General features: G+C 41.0%; 1 long non-coding RNA gene across 1 annotated transcript; it reads left to right on the forward strand.

Moving 5' to 3' along the window:
- The first annotated feature begins 1,719 nt into the window (after positions 1 to 1,719).
- On the forward strand, positions 1,720 to 11,174 carry LOC147664068 (uncharacterized). Its single transcript, XR_015305204.1, has 7 exons — positions 1,720 to 1,837; positions 3,285 to 3,402; positions 4,851 to 4,968; positions 6,416 to 6,533; positions 7,982 to 8,099; positions 9,547 to 9,664; positions 11,112 to 11,174. It is a non-coding gene; the product is annotated as an uncharacterized LOC147664068 (long non-coding RNA).
- Positions 11,175 to 11,808: the final 634 nt, after the last annotated feature.

The following is an 11,808-nucleotide window of genomic DNA, read 5'->3' on the forward strand; positions in this document are numbered from 1 at the left end:
TATAATTTTTAGTGAGTTTTGGATTTTCACAATATGAGACATGCCATAGTGCTAATTGACCCTTTATAAAAATCATGTTTTGGTAGTGTTGCATTTGGTTTTGAAATATTCAAGTTCTAAAAAAAGACTAACAGTGGACTTTTCCATCTGCAGATTATACTGAATGGCCAGCAGAGGCAGTGTTGCAGAGGAATATTTCTCTGCTTGCTGAGACGGAAAAAAAAAGAAAGCTCATTCCTCAGCCTTCTCCATGCCTCGATCAATATATATGGTAAGTCAAAATCTCAATTAATCATTTTGCCATTAATAAAAAGTTCATAGCATCTGATAGCTCTCAGTGCCTTTTAGTGGGGTCTTCAGCATAAATATAATCTTCCAAGACGGTAGCAATATGGATGATGCAATGGCCATCATGATAGTTTATCAAAGACTTTGTCTACCTAAGTGTCTGAGAAAATCTTCTTTAGATTCTTGTGCAGGCAATATGTCCTGTGAGTTAATTACCATCCTTCAGGCTGGAATGAGCTGTCTTAAGTTAGAGCAAATGACTTACATTCAGATGGAGGGAAGCTATTTAACCTGTTTCCCTGCTCTCTGTGAGTGGGACTCTGATACTCCAGATGGACTGCTATTTAGAAACAGTGTTCTTCTAACTCTAGTCCTCTTTGAATAGGAGCCCACTACTTTCAATGGCGCACTGTACTTCCCCCTACAACTCCTACTTGCTGTGCAGTCATATTCCCAGATAATTACCTGGTGTGTAATTGGTGACGTCTGGTCCTCCGGTGTAATCGTCACCCAAGGCGATTGGTCAAGTGGTGCCATTACATCACAAAGCTACAGCAGAATGTCATCTGACATGAGGGCCAATCAGTTGCTTCTTCTAACTCTAGCCCTCTTTAAATAGGAGCCCAATACTTTCAATGGCGCACTGTACTTCCCCCTTACACCTCCTACTTGCTGTGCAGTCATATTCACAGATAGTTACCTAGTTTGTAATTGCTGATGTCTGGTCCTCCGGTGTAATCGTCACCCAGGGCGATTGGTCAAGTGGTGCCATTACATCACAAAGCTACAGCAGGGTGTCATCTGACATGAGGGCCAATCAGTTGCCTAGTAGGCAATAGGATACTTATATCAAGGTATAGAAAATGGAGCAATGTGGACAGAATGCCCAGCTGAAGACTAAGGTGGTGAGATGAAAGGACCTAGGACAATATTTGAGACTTATACATTTGTTTGACGGAGTGGTTGATCTTACCATTCTGGAGTTCTCTATAGGTTAAGTGATAGGGATGCGCTAAAATGAAGATGTTAGAATCTGTTGTTTTTATTATTCCCACGAACCGTAGCATAAACCTTCCTCCCTTAACGTATCAGATCACTGAATTGCTATGGTGTACCATAACCTGAAATATTTCCTGTGAGAAGGGTACTCTATCTCTTGGCTGCCAAAGAGAGCTTTCTATCTAAGTCCTCATATAGGTGATAGGGTTGTGTAGAGAGTACCAGCAAATGAGGCAGAGGATTGAAAGAAGTCTGCTAGGTTGAAATCTAAATTAAGATTATAATTTTTAGTGAGTTTTGGATTTTCACAATATGAGACATGCCATAGTGCTAATTGACCCTTTATAAAAATCATGTTTTGGTAGTGTTGCATTTGGTTTTGAAATATTCAAGTTCTAAAAAAAGACTAACAGTGGACTTTTCCATCTGCAGATTATACTGAATGGCCAGCAGAGGCAGTGTTGCAGAGGAATATTTCCCTGCTTGCTGAGACGGAAAAAAAAAGAAAGCTCATTCCTCAGCCTTCTCCATGCCTCGATCAATATATATGGTAAGTCAAAATCTCAATTAATCGTTTTGCCATTAATAAAAAGTTCATAGCATCTGATAGCTCTCAGTGCCTTTTAGTGGGGTCTTCCGCATAAATATAATATTCTAAGACGGTAGCAATATGGATGACGCAATGGCCATCATGATAGTTTATCAAAGACTTTGTCTGCCTAAGTGTCTGAGAAAATCTTCTTTAGATACTTGTGCAGGCAATATGTCCTGTGAGTTAATTACCATCCTTCAGGCTGGAATGAGCTGTCTTAAGTTAGAGCAAATGACTTACATTCAGATGGAGGGAAGCTATTTAACCTGTTTCCCTGCTCTCTGTGAGTGGGACTCTGATACTCCAGATGGACTGCTATTTAGAACAGTGTTCTTCTAACTCTAGTCCTCTTTGAATAGGAGCCCACTACTTTCAATGGCGCACTGTACTTCCCCCTACAACTCCTACTTGCTGTGCAGTCATATTCCCAGATAATTACCTGGTGTGTAATTGGTGACGTCTGGTCCTCCGGTGTTATCGTCACCCAAGGCGATTGGTCAAGTGGTGCCATTACATCACAAAGCTACAGCAGAATGTCATCTGACATGAGGGCCAATCAGTTGCTTCTTCTAACTCTAGCCCTCTTTAAATAGGAGCCCAATACTTTCAATGGCGCACTGTACTTCCCCCTTACACCTCCTACTTGCTGTGCAGTCATATTCACAGATAGTTACCTAGTTTGTAATTGCTGATGTCTGGTCCTCCGGTGTAATCGTCACCCAGGGCGATTGGTCAAGTGGTGCCATTACATCACAAAGCTACAGCAGGGTGTCATCTGACATGAGGGCCAATCAGTTGCCTAGTACGCAATAGGATACTTATATCAAGGTATAGAAAATGGAGCAATGTGGACAGAATGCCCAGCTGAAGACTAAGGTGGTGAGATGAAAGGACCTAGGACAATATTTGAGACTTATACATTTGTTTGAAGGAGTGGTTGATCTTACCATTCTGGAGTTCTCTATAGGTTAAGTGATAGGGATGCGCTAAAATGAAGATGTTAGAATCTGTTGTTTTTATTATTCCCACAAACCGTAGCATAAACCTTCCTCCCTTAACGTATCGGATCACTGAATTGCTATGGTGTACCATAACCTGAAATAATTCCTGTGAGAAGGGTACTCTATCTCTTGGCTGCCAAAGAGAGCTTTCTATCTAAGTCCTCATATAGGTGATAGGGTTGTGTAGAGAGTACCAGCAAATGAGGCAGAGGATTGAAAGAAGTCTGCTAGGTTGAAATCTAAATTAAGATTATAATTTTTAGTGAGTTTTGGATTTTCACAATATGAGACATGCCATAGTGCTAATTGACCCTTTATAAAAATCATGTTTTGGTAGTGTTGCATTTGGTTTTGAAATATTCAAGTTCTAAAAAAAGACTAACAGTGGACTTTTCCATCTGCAGATTATACTGAATGGCCAGCAGAGGCAGTGTTGCAGAGGAATATTTCTCTGCTTGCTGAGACGGAAAAAAAAAGAAAGCTCATTCCTCAGCCTTCTCCATGCCTCGATCAATATATATGGTAAGTCAAAATCTCAATTAATCATTTTGCCATTAATAAAAAGTTCATAGCATCTGATAGCTCTCAGTGCCTTTTAGTGGGGTCTTCCGCATAAATATAATCTTCCAAGACGGTAGCAATATGGATGATGCAATGGCCATCATGATAGTTTATCAAAGACTTTGTCTACCTAAGTGTCTGAGAAAATCTTCTTTAGATTCTTGTGCAGGCAATATGTCCTGTGAGTTAATTACCATCCTTCAGGCTGGAATGAGCTGTCTTAAGTTAGAGCAAATGACTTACATTCAGATGGAGGGAAGCTATTTAACCTGTTTCCCTGCTCTCTGTGAGTGGGACTCTGATACTCCAGATGGACTGCTATTTAGAAACAGTGTTCTTCTAACTCTAGTCCTCTTTGAATAGGAGCCCACTACTTTCAATGGCGCACTGTACTTCACCCTACAACTCCTACTTGCTGTGCAGTCATATTCCCAGATAATTACCTGGTGTGTAATTGGTGACGTCTGGTCCTCCGGTGTAATCGTCACCCAAGGCGATTGGTCAAGTGGTGCCATTACATCACAAAGCTACAGCAGAATGTCATCTGACATGAGGGCCAATCAGTTGCTTCTTCTAACTCTAGCCCTCTTTAAATAGGAGCCCAATACTTTCAATGGCGCACTGTACTTCCCCCTTACACCTCCTACTTGCTGTGCAGTCATATTCACAGATAGTTACCTAGTTTGTAATTGCTGATGTCTGGTCCTCCGGTGTAATCGTCACCCAGGGCGATTGGTCAAGTGGTGCCATTACATCACAAAGCTACAGCAGGGTGTCATCTGACATGAGGGCCAATCAGTTGCCTAGTAGGCAATAGGATACTTATATCAAGGTATAGAAAATGGAGCAATGTGGACAGAATGCCCAGCTGAAGACTAAGGTGGTGAGATGAAAGGACCTAGGACAATATTTGAGACTTATACATTTGTTTGACGGAGTGGTTGATCTTACCATTCTGGAGTTCTCTATAGGTTAAGTGATAGGGATGCGCTAAAATGAAGATGTTAGAATCTGTTGTTTTTATTATTCCCACGAACCGTAGCATAAACCTTCCTCCCTTAACGTATCAGATCACTGAATTGCTATGGTGTACCATAACCTGAAATATTTCCTGTGAGAAGGGTACTCTATCTCTTGGCTGCCAAAGAGAGCTTTCTATCTAAGTCCTCATATAGGTGATAGGGTTGTGTAGAGAGTACCAGCAAATGAGGCAGAGGATTGAAAGAAGTCTGCTAGGTTGAAATCTAAATTAAGATTATAATTTTTAGTGAGTTTTGGATTTTCACAATATGAGACATGCCATAGTGCTAATTGACCCTTTATAAAAATCATGTTTTGGTAGTGTTGCATTTGGTTTTGAAATATTCAAGTTCTAAAAAAAGACTAACAGTGGACTTTTCCATCTGCAGATTATACTGAATGGCCAGCAGAGGCAGTGTTGCAGAGGAATATTTCCCTGCTTGCTGAGACGGAAAAAAAAAGAAAGCTCATTCCTCAGCCTTCTCCATGCCTCGATCAATATATATGGTAAGTCAAAATCTCAATTAATCATTTTGCCATTAATAAAAAGTTCATAGCATCTGATAGCTCTCAGTGCCTTTTAGTGGGGTCTTCCGCATAAATATAATATTCTAAGACGGTAGCAATATGGATGACGCAATGGCCATCATGATAGTTTATCAAAGACTTTGTCTGCCTAAGTGTCTGAGAAAATCTTCTTTAGATACTTGTGCAGGCAATATGTCCTGTGAGTTAATTACCATCCTTCAGGCTGGAATGAGCTGTCTTAAGTTAGAGCAAATGACTTACATTCAGATGGAGGGAAGCTATTTAACCTGTTTCCCTGCTCTCTGTGAGTGGGACTCTGATACTCCAGATGGACTGCTATTTAGAACAGTGTTCTTCTAACTCTAGTCCTCTTTGAATAGGAGCCCACTACTTTCAATGGCGCACTGTACTTCCCCCTACAACTCCTACTTGCTGTGCAGTCATATTCCCAGATAATTACCTGGTGTGTAATTGGTGACGTCTGGTCCTCCGGTGTAATCGTCACCCAAGGCGATTGGTCAAGTGGTGCCATTACATCACAAAGCTACAGCAGAATGTCATCTGACATGAGGGCCAATCAGTTGCTTCTTCTAACTCTAGCCCTCTTTAAATAGGAGCCCAATACTTTCAATGGCGCACTGTACTTCCCCCTTACACCTCCTACTTGCTGTGCAGTCATATTCACAGATAGTTACCTAGTTTGTAATTGCTGATGTCTGGTCCTCCGGTGTAATCGTCACCCAGGGCGATTGGTCAAGTGGTGCCATTACATCACAAAGCTACAGCAGGGTGTCATCTGACATGAGGGCCAATCAGTTGCCTAGTACGCAATAGGATACTTATATCAAGGTATAGAAAATGGAGCAATGTGGACAGAATGCCCAGCTGAAGACTAAGGTGGTGAGATGAAAGGACCTAGGACAATATTTGAGACTTATACATTTGTTTGAAGGAGTGGTTGATCTTACCATTCTGGAGTTCTCTATAGGTTAAGTGATAGGGATGCGCTAAAATGAAGATGTTAGAATCTGTTGTTTTTATTATTCCCACGAACCGTAGCATAAACCTTCCTCCCTTAACGTATCAGATCACTGAATTGCTATGGTGTACCATAACCTGAAATAATTCCTGTGAGAAGGGTACTCTATCTCTTGGCTGCCAAAGAGAGCTTTCTATCTAAGTCCTCATATAGGTGATAGGGTTGTGTAGAGAGTACCAGCAAATGAGGCAGAGGATTGAAAGAAGTCTGCTAGGTTGAAATCTAAATTAAGATTATAATTTTTAGTGAGTTTTGGATTTTCACAATATGAGACATGCCATAGTGCTAATTGACCCTTTATAAAAATCATGTTTTGGTAGTGTTGCATTTGGTTTTGAAATATTCAAGTTCTAAAAAAAGACTAACAGTGGACTTTTCCATCTGCAGATTATACTGAATGGCCAGCAGAGGCAGTGTTGCAGAGGAATATTTCTCTGCTTGCTGAGACGGAAAAAAAAAGAAAGCTCATTCCTCAGCCTTCTCCATGCCTCGATCAATATATATGGTAAGTCAAAATCTCAATTAATCATTTTGCCATTAATAAAAAGTTCATAGCATCTGATAGCTCTCAGTGCCTTTTAGTGGGGTCTTCCGCATAAATATAATCTTCCAAGACGGTAGCAATATGGATGATGCAATGGCCATCATGATAGTTTATCAAAGACTTTGTCTACCTAAGTGTCTGAGAAAATCTTCTTTAGATTCTTGTGCAGGCAATATGTCCTGTGAGTTAATTACCATCCTTCAGGCTGGAATGAGCTGTCTTAAGTTAGAGCAAATGACTTACATTCAGATGGAGGGAAGCTATTTAACCTGTTTCCCTGCTCTCTGTGAGTGGGACTCTGATACTCCAGATGGACTGCTATTTAGAAACAGTGTTCTTCTAACTCTAGTCCTCTTTGAATAGGAGCCCACTACTTTCAATGGCGCACTGTACTTCCCCCTACAACTCCTACTTGCTGTGCAGTCATATTCCCAGATAATTACCTGGTGTGTAATTGGTGACGTCTGGTCCTCCGGTGTAATCGTCACCCAAGGCGATTGGTCAAGTGGTGCCATTACATCACAAAGCTACAGCAGAATGTCATCTGACATGAGGGCCAATCAGTTGCTTCTTCTAACTCTAGCCCTCTTTAAATAGGAGCCCAATACTTTCAATGGCGCACTGTACTTCCCCCTTACACCTCCTACTTGCTGTGCAGTCATATTCACAGATAGTTACCTAGTTTGTAATTGCTGATGTCTGGTCCTCCGGTGTAATCGTCACCCAGGGCGATTGGTCAAGTGGTGCCATTACATCACAAAGCTACAGCAGGGTGTCATCTGACATGAGGGCCAATCAGTTGCCTAGTAGGCAATAGGATACTTATATCAAGGTATAGAAAATGGAGCAATGTGGACAGAATGCCCAGCTGAAGACTAAGGTGGTGAGATGAAAGGACCTAGGACAATATTTGAGACTTATACATTTGTTTGACGGAGTGGTTGATCTTACCATTCTGGAGTTCTCTATAGGTTAAGTGATAGGGATGCGCTAAAATGAAGATGTTAGAATCTGTTGTTTTTATTATTCCCACGAACCGTAGCATAAACCTTCCTCCCTTAACGTATCAGATCACTGAATTGCTATGGTGTACCATAACCTGAAATATTTCCTGTGAGAAGGGTACTCTATCTCTTGGCTGCCAAAGAGAGCTTTCTATCTAAGTCCTCATATAGGTGATAGGGTTGTGTAGAGAGTACCAGCAAATGAGGCAGAGGATTGAAAGAAGTCTGCTAGGTTGAAATCTAAATTAAGATTATAATTTTTAGTGAGTTTTGGATTTTCACAATATGAGACATGCCATAGTGCTAATTGACCCTTTATAAAAATCATGTTTTGGTAGTGTTGCATTTGGTTTTGAAATATTCAAGTTCTAAAAAAAGACTAACAGTGGACTTTTCCATCTGCAGATTATACTGAATGGCCAGCAGAGGCAGTGTTGCAGAGGAATATTTCCCTGCTTGCTGAGACGGAAAAAAAAAGAAAGCTCATTCCTCAGCCTTCTCCATGCCTCGATCAATATATATGGTAAGTCAAAATCTCAATTAATCATTTTGCCATTAATAAAAAGTTCATAGCATCTGATAGCTCTCAGTGCCTTTTAGTGGGGTCTTCCGCATAAATATAATATTCTAAGACGGTAGCAATATGGATGACGCAATGGCCACCATGATAGTTTATCAAAGACTTTGTCTGCCTAAGTGTCTGAGAAAATCTTCTTTAGATACTTGTGCAGGCAATATGTCCTGTGAGTTAATTACCATCCTTCAGGCTGGAATGAGCTGTCTTAAGTTAGAGCAAATGACTTACATTCAGATGGAGGGAAGCTATTTAACCTGTTTCCCTGCTCTCTGTGAGTGGGACTCTGATACTCCAGATGGACTGCTATTTAGAACAGTGTTCTTCTAACTCTAGTCCTCTTTGAATAGGAGCCCACTACTTTCAATGGCGCACTGTACTTCCCCCTACAACTCCTACTTGCTGTGCAGTCATATTCCCAGATAATTACCTGGTGTGTAATTGGTGACGTCTGGTCCTCCGGTGTAATCGTCACCCAAGGCGATTGGTCAAGTGGTGCCATTACATCACAAAGCTACAGCAGAATGTCATCTGACATGAGGGCCAATCAGTTGCTTCTTCTAACTCTAGCCCTCTTTAAATAGGAGCCCAATACTTTCAATGGCGCACTGTACTTCCCCCTTACACCTCCTACTTGCTGTGCAGTCATATTCACAGATAGTTACCTAGTTTGTAATTGCTGATGTCTGGTCCTCCGGTGTAATCGTCACCCAGGGCGATTGGTCAAGTGGTGCCATTACATCACAAAGCTACAGCAGGGTGTCATCTGACATGAGGGCCAATCAGTTGCCTAGTACGCAATAGGATACTTATATCAAGGTATAGAAAATGGAGCAATGTGGACAGAATGCCCAGCTGAAGACTAAGGTGGTGAGATGAAAGGACCTAGGACAATATTTGAGACTTATACATTTGTTTGAAGGAGTGGTTGATCTTACCATTCTGGAGTTCTCTATAGGTTAAGTGATAGGGATGCGCTAAAATGAAGATGTTAGAATCTGTTGTTTTTATTATTCCCACGAACCGTAGCATAAACCTTCCTCCCTTAACGTATCAGATCACTGAATTGCTATGGTGTACCATAACCTGAAATAATTCCTGTGAGAAGGGTACTCTATCTCTTGGCTGCCAAAGAGAGCTTTCTATCTAAGTCCTCATATAGGTGATAGGGTTGTGTAGAGAGTACCAGCAAATGAGGCAGAGGATTGAAAGAAGTCTGCTAGGTTGAAATCTAAATTAAGATTATAATTTTTAGTGAGTTTTGGATTTTCACAATATGAGACATGCCATAGTGCTAATTGACCCTTTATAAAAATCATGTTTTGGTAGTGTTGCATTTGGTTTTGAAATATTCAAGTTCTAAAAAAAGACTAACAGTGGACTTTTCCATCTGCAGATTATACTGAATGGCCAGCAGAGGCAGTGTTGCAGAGGAATATTTCCCTGCTTGCTGAGACGGAAAAAAAAAGAAAGCTCATTCCTCAGCCTTCTCCATGCCTCGATCAATATATATGGTAAGTCAAAATCTCAATTAATCATTTTGCCATTAATAAAAAGTTCATAGCATCTGATAGCTCTCAGTGCCTTTTAGTGGGGTCTTCCGCATAAATATAATATTCTAAGACGGTAGCAATATGGATGACGCAATGGCCATCATGATAGTTTATCAAAGACTTTGTCTGCCTAAGTGTCTGAGAAAATCTTCTTTAGATACTTGTGCAGGCAATATGTCCTGTGAGTTAATTACCATCCTTCAGGCTGGAATGAGCTGTCTTAAGTTAGAGCAAATGACTTACATTCAGATGGAGGGAAGCTATTTAACCTGTTTCCCTGCTCTCTGTGAGTGGGACTCTGATACTCCAGATGGACTGCTATTTAGAACAGTGTTCTTCTAACTCTAGTCCTCTTTGAATAGGAGCCCACTACTTTCAATGGCGCACTGTACTTCCCCCTACAACTCCTACTTGCTGTGCAGTCATATTCCCAGATAATTACCTGGTGTGTAATTGGTGACGTCTGGTCCTCCGGTGTAATCGTCACCCAAGGCGATTGGTCAAGTGGTGCCATTACATCACAAAGCTACAGCAGAATGTCATCTGACATGAGGGCCAATCAGTTGCTTCTTCTAACTCTAGCCCTCTTTAAATAGGAGCCCAATACTTTCAATGGCGCACTGTACTTCCCCCTTACACCTCCTACTTGCTGTGCAGTCATATTCACAGATAGTTACCTAGTTTGTAATTGCTGATGTCTGGTCCTCCGGTGTAATCGTCACCCAGGGCGATTGGTCAAGTGGTGCCATTACATCACAAAGCTACAGCAGGGTGTCATCTGACATGAGGGCCAATCAGTTGCCTAGTACGCAATAGGATACTTATATCAAGGTATAGAAAATGGAGCAATGTGGACAGAATGCCCAGCTGAAGACTAAGGTGGTGAGATGAAAGGACCTAGGACAATATTTGAGACTTATACATTTGTTTGAAGGAGTGGTTGATCTTACCATTCTGGAGTTCTCTATAGGTTAAGTGATAGGGATGCGCTAAAATGAAGATGTTAGAATCTGTTGTTTTTATTATTCCCACGAACCGTAGCATAAACCTTCCTCCCTTAACGTATCAGATCACTGAATTGCTATGGTGTACCATAACCTGAAATAATTCCTGTGAGAAGGGTACTCTATCTCTTGGCTGCCAAAGAGAGCTTTCTATCTAAGTCCTCATATAGGTGATAGGGTTGTGTAGAGAGTACCAGCAAATGAGGCAGAGGATTGAAAGAAGTCTGCTAGGTTGAAATCTAAATTAAGATTATAATTTTTAGTGAGTTTTGGATTTTCACAATATGAGACATGCCATAGTGCTAATTGACCCTTTATAAAAATCATGTTTTGGTAGTGTTGCATTTGGTTTTGAAATATTCAAGTTCTAAAAAAAGACTAACAGTGGACTTTTCCATCTGCAGATTATACTGAATGGCCAGCAGAGGCAGTGTTGCAGAGGAATATTTCCCTGCTTGCTGAGACGGAAAAAAAAAGAAAGCTCATTCCTCAGCCTTCTCCATGCCTCGATCAATATATATGGTAAGTCAAAATCTCAATTAATCATTTTGCCATTAATAAAAAGTTCATAGCATCTGATAGCTCTCAGTGCCTTTTAGTGGGGTCTTCCGCATAAATATAATATTCTAAGACGGTAGCAATATGGATGACGCAATGGCCATCATGATAGTTTATCAAAGACTTTGTCTGCCTAAGTGTCTGAGAAAATCTTCTTTAGATACTTGTGCAGGCAATATGTCCTGTGAGTTAATTACCATCCTTCAGGCTGGAATGAGCTGTCTTAAGTTAGAGCAAATGACTTACATTCAGATGGAGGGAAGCTATTTAACCTGTTTCCCTGCTCTCTGTGAGTGGGACTCTGATACTCCAGATGGACTGCTATTTAGAACAGTGTTCTTCTAACTCTAGTCCTCTTTGAATAGGAGCCCACTACTTTCAATGGCGCACTGTACTTCCCCCTACAACTCCTACTTGCTGTGCAGTCATATTCCCAGATAATTACCTGGTGTGTAATTGGTGACGTCTGGTCCTCCGGTGTAATCGTCACCCAAGGCGATTGGTCAAGTGGTGCCATTACATCACAAAGCTACAGCAGAATGT

This window comes from Lissotriton vulgaris, unplaced genomic scaffold (genome assembly GCF_964263255.1).
Source record: "Lissotriton vulgaris unplaced genomic scaffold, aLisVul1.2 SCAFFOLD_281, whole genome shotgun sequence".
In the NCBI taxonomy this organism is placed as follows: Eukaryota; Metazoa; Chordata; class Amphibia; order Caudata; family Salamandridae; genus Lissotriton; species Lissotriton vulgaris.